This window comes from Chrysochloris asiatica, unplaced genomic scaffold (assembly GCF_000296735.1).
Source record: "Chrysochloris asiatica unplaced genomic scaffold, ChrAsi1.0 scaffold00014, whole genome shotgun sequence".
Taxonomy (NCBI): Eukaryota; Metazoa; Chordata; class Mammalia; order Afrosoricida; family Chrysochloridae; genus Chrysochloris; species Chrysochloris asiatica.
This window is the reverse complement of record NW_006408532.1, coordinates 31262497-31270668: the sequence shown is the minus strand read 5'-3', so window position 1 is coordinate 31270668 and position 8172 is coordinate 31262497.

The window sequence follows — 8172 nt, the reverse complement described above, 5'->3', positions numbered from 1 at the left end:
CATTGGGGTTCTTCCTCTTTTTCACTGACCCTCTACTTTAGCAAGCATGACATCCTTCTCCAGGGACTGATCTCTCCTGACAACATATCCATAGTACGAGAGACTGTCTCGCCCACCTAGCTTCCAAGATTGATTCTGGTTGTACTTTTTCCAAGATAGATTTGTTTGTTCTTCCAGCTGTTCATGATACTTTGAATATTCTTCTCCAATACTATAACTCGAATGCATATAAATTATTCTATGGTCTTCCGGATTCATTGTCCAAATTTCACGTGCATATGAGGCAACTGAAAATACCATGACTTGGGTCAGGTGCACCTTGATCTGCAAAATGACATCTTTATACTCTTTAACACTTTGAAGAGGTCTTGTGCAACAGACTTGCCTAAATCAATCAATACATCATTTGATTCGTTGGCTGCTGCTTCCATGAGCATTGATTGTGGATCCAAAGAAAATGAAGTCTTGAACAACTTCAATTTCATCATGGTACTTATTGGTCTCATTGTGAGGATTTTTATTTTCTTTACATTGCGGTGCAACTCATACTGAAGGCTATATATAGTCTTTGATCTTCATTAATATTTCAAGTCCTCTTAATTTCTAGCAAGTAAGGTTGCATCATCAACATGTATCATGTTGTTAATGACTGCCTCCAATCCTGATGCCATATTCTTCTTCATATAATCTAGTTTCTTTGATTATTTGTTCAGCATACAGATTAGTTAAGTATGGTGAAAGAATCCAATCCTAACATACATTTTTTTTTCTAAATTTAAAACAATCAGTATCCTCTTATTCTGTTTGAATCATTGCATATTGGTCTAAGTAAAGGTTCGTCGTGAGCACAATTTAGTGCTCTGGGATTCCCATTATTCTCAATATTATCCATAGTTTGTCATGATCCACACAGTCAAATGCCTTTGCATAGTCAATGAAACACAAACAAACGTCTTTCTGGTATTCTCTGCTTTCAGCCAAGATTCATCTGACATCAGTCTAAATCAAGTAATTTAGACAGTCTACTGTTTTGATCCATAAAGTTGTTCTTGACTAATTTTCAGAAGTACATTCCTAGGATTTTCTTCCTTGTGTGTCTTAGTCTGGAAGTTTCACAGAAATCTGTCCACCATGGCTAATCCTGATATACCTAATTCCATGTCTTCTGAGTCTGGCTTGAATTGCTGGCAGCTTCCTGTCGATATACTGCTGCAATCATTTTTAAATTATCTTTGGAAAAGTTTTACTAGCTTGTAATATTGATGATATTGGTCAATGAGTTCCACATTCTGTGGGTCACCTTTCTTTCCAATGGACACAAATATGGATCTCTTCTAACTGGTTAGTCAGATAGCTATCTTCCAAATTTTTTGACACAGATGAGTGATTACTTCTAGTACTGCATCAGTTTGTTGAAATATTTCTATTTATCTTCTGTCAATTCCTGGAACCTTGTTTTTAGCTAGTGCAGTTTGGTCGTCTTCCTTCAATATCAGTGGTTCTCGATCACCTGCTACCTCTTAAAATGGTTAACGTCAACCAATTCTTTTTGTTACAGTGGTTCTGTTTATCCTTTCTAGCTTCTTTTTTTTTTTTTCCTGAATTTATTTATTTATTTCAAATGTTTCATTGTGCTTTCTATCTTCTTTTGAAGCTTCTTGCATCATTTAATATTTGGTCCATAGCATCCTTCACTATTGTCACCCAAAGCTTGAATGTTTTCTTCGGTTCTTTCAGTTTCAGTTGACCGTGTTTTTCTTTTCTGATTTTCTAACTCCATGTCTTTGCACATATCATTATTATACTGTATCTTCTCGAGCTGCCCTTTGAAAATTTTTGATCATTTCTTTTACTTCATCATTTCTTTCGGTCACTTTAGCTTCTCTGCACTCAAGATCAAATTTCAGAGTCTCTTCTGACATCCATTGGGCTTTATGGTGAAGTAAAGTACCAGTGAGGGAGAGGAAGACCCTCTGTGCAATGGACTGGCAGAGATACAAAGATGGGCTGAAGCATGCTGATGAATGTGAGGATGACATAGGAGTAGGCCATGTTTTACTCTGTTGTTCATGGAGTCTCTGTGCAATGAAGTCAACTTACTACTTTTTTGTTGTTTCTGTTGTTAAATTCGTCAAGTCGGTTCCGACCCATAGCAACCCTGTATAGGGTTTTCAAGTAGTGGCTGGTGAGCCTGAACCACCTACCTTGCAGTTCAAACCAACTTTGCAGTCAAGCGCATTAACTCACAGTGCTACACCAGGACTCCCAACTTACTACTAGTGGCCATTAAAAATAATGTTTTTGAAGGATGTTAAATGACTTAAGATTGAAAATAAAAAGTTAATATAAAAAGCAGAACCCAAAACTCTATGTAAGGCATGATTCCAAATGTATCACATGCCACTTACAAACATAAACTGAAAGAAAATGCTCCACAATATTATCTGTGTTTTCAAAACAGACTGGATCTGATTTTATTTTTGTTTTCTACCTCTAAACTTTAATATCTGTAAGAGGAAAAGATATATCTGTTGTGTTCACTTCATATTCTGAGCATGCCTAAGAGTAGGTGGAAGGTGGGCACAGAGAGACAGCTGCTATTAAGTTGACTTCATCTCATGGAGACCCCATGTACTACAGAAAAAGGCAGTGCCTGGTCCCTTGTCATCCTTATGGTCACCAGCAATTTTAAGTCTATCATAACATCTATTGTGGCAATCCATCTCACTGGGATTCTCCCTCAAGCTGGCTTTCTACTTCACCAAACATAATGTCTTCCTCCAGTGATGGATCCCTTCTGTTGGTGTATCCAAATCAAGTAATTTAGAAAGTCTCTTGTTTTGATCCATAAAGTTGTTCTTGACTAATTTTCAGAAGTACATTCCTAGGATTTTCTTCCTTGTGTGTCTTAGTCTGGAAGTTTCACAGAAATCTGTCCACCATGGCTAATCCTGCTGGTGTTTGAAATAACAGTGGCATAGCTTCCAGAATTGCAGCAACAGGTAAGCTGCCACAGAATGAGAAACGGACTGATGGATTAAAACAAAACAAAAGTTGCTGTCAAATCAATTCTGACAGGATAGCAGGTATCACATATGTAATTTGTTGTTGTTGTTATGTGTCGTGGAGTCGGTTCCGACTCATAGCGACCCTGTGCAAGGTTTCTGAGGCTGTAAATCTTTACAGGAGCAGAAAGCCTCATCTTTCTCCCGTGGAACAGCTGGTAGTTTTGAACTGTTGACCTTGCAGTTCGCAGCCCGCATATATAATAGACATTCATAAATAAATATATATTTAATGAATGAACACTCTTCTCTTTTTAAAATGAATACATATTGCTTTATGATAGGACAAATTCAGTAACTGTCATCCACAGGTGTGTGTATGTGTTTATAATCTGTGTTGCTTTTTTTATTGGGTGCTGGCCAGTCGATTCCAGCTCAGCGCAACCCCAGTGACAGAGTGACACTGCCCCGTAGGGTTTTCTTGGGTGTCATCTTTACAGATTATACTGAGTCACTGTACCAAAAAGAAATGGTTGATGTTCAGCCATTTTAAGTAACACCATATGATCAAGAACAATGGTACTGAAGGAAGAAGTCCAAGGTGCACTGAAGGCACTGACAAAGGAAAGCCTCTGGGAATTGATGGAATACAAATTGAAATCTTTCAACAAACTGATGCAGCACTGGAGGCACTCACTCATCTATGCAAAAAAATTTGGAAGGCAGCTACCTGGCCAAGTGATTGGAAGAGATCCATATCTGCACCTATTCCAAAGGGAAATCACTAAACAATATCATTTATTGCTTGCAAGTAAATTTTTGCTAAAGATAATTTAAAAACAGCTGCAACAGTACATTTACAGGGAACTGCCTGAGGTTTATGAGGACATGGAACAAGGGATATCATTGCTGATGTCAGATGAATCTTGGCTGAAAGCAGAAAGGTCCCTAAAGAAATCATACAAAGAAAGCTAGGACAATGCAATAACTTTTAGCCACAGTTGTTGTTAGATGCTGTTGAGTCTATTTTGAAACATTAATAGCCCATGTGATGCAGTAGGACTGTCACATAGGTTTAAATATTTATGGAAGCACTTCACTAGGTCTTTCTCCTACAGAGCCATTGGATGGGTTTGAACTGCCATTGTTTTAGTTAGCATCCAAGTGTTTAACCATATGTGTCACCAGGGTTCCTTGGTGGTGGTGGTGGTGGTGGTGGTGGTGGTGGTGGTGGTGGTTACGTGCCGTGGAGTTGGTTAAGACACATAGCAGCCCAGTAAAGGGTATCTGAGGCTGTAAATCTTTACGGGAGCAGAAAGCTTCCTCTTTCTCCCACAGAGTGGCTGGTAGATCCAAACTGATGAGTTTGCAGTTAGCAGCCCGACTCGTAACCCATTATGCTACCAGAGCTCCTTCATCCATTATAATTGGTCACAGACACTGTCTCATTAATCAATAATATTGACATTACAAACAAATTGGAGTCGCTCATTTATCTAATACTGCGGTAACAAAAATACCACAAGTGCAAGGCTTTAATAAACAAATTAATTTTCTTACAGTTTTGGAGGCTTAGAAGTTCAAATTCAGAGTGCTAGCTTTGGGGAAAGGTCCTTGTCTCCTTCCAGCTTCTGCAGACTGAGCACTCCTTAGAGATCTCCATGGATCTTGACATCTATAGGATAATTACATCAGGTCAGAGTTCATCACATCAGAGCACATCATGGGTTTGATTGCATCACATTAGGTCTTACCACAGAGGTGATAACTACATCTTAACCCCTGGTGTGGCACTGCAGGGTAATGCATTGGACCTCAAGGTCCAGCCACTCCTTGGAAACCCTATACAGAGTCGCTGTGATTTGGAACTGACTCAGAGGCACTTAACAACAACAACAACAACCACTAAACCACTGAGAATCCTGGCCCAGTCAAGATGACACAAAACCTTAATTATTACAGAGTCTTACAGAGAGTAGATACAAATGATTCTGGAAACCCTATAATAGACATGAATCAAAGAGAAACCTGTGACTCTGAGGTTATAAATCTTTATGGGAGCAGCAAGCCTCATTTGTCTCCGGAGAACTGGCTGGTTGATTCAAACTTCTGACTTTATGGCTAGCAGTCCAATGCGTAACCCATTATGTTACTAGTGCCCCTTTCCTGCTGTTGTTGTTAATTGCTGTAAAATCAGTTCTGACCCATAGCGACCCTGTATAGGGTTTCCGAGGAGCAGCTGGTGAGCTTGAACCGCCGACCTTACAGTTCAAATAGCTTTGCAGTCTGGTGCATTAACCAGCACCACACCAGGACTCCTGTCCCAAAAAAAGCAAAAGTCATTCATTTCACAGTCAAAACAGTTAAAGCTGATAATTTAACCTTTAAGACTGATTGATTAAAACAAAAACAAGAAAAAAACAGCATTCAATGCTAAAATTTCACTCCAGGTGGCAATGGAAAATAAAATTTTTATATCTGTACAAACATAAAAGTAAACTTTATATATCTATAGACTAGAAAATAAACATGCGTGTATACATACTAACAATAAATGTGCTTCCAATGCACACATATATAAATGCACTTATAGCGTAGTGGTTACGAATCAGGCTGTGAACGTTAAGGTGAGCAGTTTGAAACTATCAGCTGTTCCACGGTAGAAAGATTAGGCTTTCTGCTCCCGTAAAGATTTACAGCCTCAGAAACCCTGTACAGGGTCGCTATGAGTCAGAACCAACTCCACGGCACATAACAACAACAACAATGCTATATATAAAGGAGCTTTGGTAGCGTAGTGGTTACGAATCGGCCTGCTAACCTCAAGGTCGGCAATTCGAAACTACCATTTGTTCCGCAGGAGAAAGATGAGGCTTCTGCTCCCGTAAAGATTTACAGCCTCGGAAACCCTGTGTAGCGTCACTATGAATCGGCACTGATTCCACAGTACTTAACAACAACAACGTTACATATAAGAATTCCTAGTGGCATGGTGATTAACAACTAACGAGTGCTCAACAACTAATCTAAAGGTTAACAGTTTAAATTTGCCAATAGCTCCACAGTAAAAACAAATGACAATCTACTTCCGTAAAACTCTATGGCCTTGGAAACACTATGGGACAATTCTAACCTGTCCTGTAGGTTGTTGTGAGTCATAATTTGACTCTACATCAACAGGTTGTTTTCTTTAAATTTATGTTACAAATGGATGCATGTATTTATAAGTCACAGTTTCTAGTTAACATCAATAAAACTGTGAACATAAATTAATAAAATAAATAAGATTCTAAATTGCAATATGTTTCTAAGGCATTGTTAAAAATACAAGAATTTGAAAAACTTGTGCATAAGTGTCAGGTCCAGCAGTTCTGAAATAAATGGAGAGGAAATAATAATATAAAGAGTACAAAGCAGAGAAACCACAGAAAACATTTAAAAACGACTAGTGCTGTTGTTGTTGTTGTTGTTAAGTGGCGTCAAATTGTTTCCAACTCATAGCAACCCTGTATAAGGCTTCTGAGGAGCAGCTGGTGAGTTTGAATCGTCAACCTTGTGGTTCAAACCAACCTTTCGGTCCAATGCTTATTCTACAGTGCCACATCAGGACTCCAAAATAGTTAACAGGATAATTAAATTGAATAGTCAACAAAAAAAGCTTCAAATTTATTATTACACCCATCAAAGATATAAAGAGGGTAAAGGAAGAATCTATTCAATTCTATATTCTCATTTTATGCTTTTCTTAAACTTCAGGTTCCCCGAGTCACAAAGATAGGCTGTTACTGGAATATCCTGAAGAGATGATACCATATGCACACATCAATATTTTAACATATTGTCACTGTGATGTTGAAAGCTATGACACTGGTATTTCAAATACCAGCAGCTAGACAGATGTCAGCAGAGAATCCAGACTAAAACAGGCTAGGAAAAAGAAAGAGGCATTCCATTTCTGAGTTATTAGCCACTGAGAATTTTATGAATAGCAGTGGATCATTCTCTGATATGATAGTACCAGAACGGCTTCCGGTTGAAAGGCACTCAACATATGACCAGGGAAGAGTTGTCTCCTCAATTATGTGTATGGAACAAAACTTTCTGGACCTTCATTTGATGATTTGGCACAACTCACAATACAAAGAACACCTATCATCATCCATGAATAATAGGAATATGGAAAGTAGGAAGTACGACTCTAGGAAAACTAAATGTCACCAAAAATGAAATGGAACATATAAGACAGACATTCTAGACTTTAGGGAGCTGAAATGGACAGGTATTTGCCATCTTGATTCAGCCAGTCCATTATGCCAGAATGACAAATTCAAGAGGAATGCCATCACAGTTACCATTAATAAGAATAGTTCAATATCCATTCTGAAGTTAATGCTGTCAGTGATAATATTCATATGCCTACAAGAAAGATCAGTTAATACACCTAAGATCAGTTAACTCAACTATAAGTCAAATTTATGCACTAACCACAAATGTCAAAGATAAGGAAAGTGAAGATTTTTACCAACTACTACAATCTAAAATTGATCATACATGCAATCAAAATGCACTAATAATTATTGGTAATTAGGATTTGAAAGTAGGAAACAAAGAAGAAGGACCAGCAGTTGGAAAGTATGACCTCGGTGACAGAAAAGATTCACATGATAGAATTTTGCAAGACCAACAATTTATTATTTGCAAATAGGTTTTTTTTTAAAAAAAAAAATAGGTTGTTGTTATTATGTGCTGTAGAGTTGGTTCAGACTCATAGTGACCCTATAAGGCTGTACATCTTTACAGAAGCAGAAAGCCTGATCTTTCTCCTGTGGAATAGCTGGTGAATTCAAACTGCTGACCTTGAAATAAGCAGACCAATGCATAACCCCCTGTGCCCCCATGACTCCATCTTAAATGACATAAACAGCAACTATAAGAGAGGGCTTCAAAAAGTTCATGGGAGAATGGAGTTGGAAGATAATGGAATTTTTCCACAAACTTTTGAAACTCTCTCACACACATGGACCTACCTAGCCAGAGGGTATATATAAAAACCAATTGACTACAACTGTGGAAAGAGATGATGGAGAAGCTCAATACCATCAATCAGAACAAGGTAAGGGACTGATAGCAGAACAGACCATCCATTGTTCATATGCAAGTTCAAGCT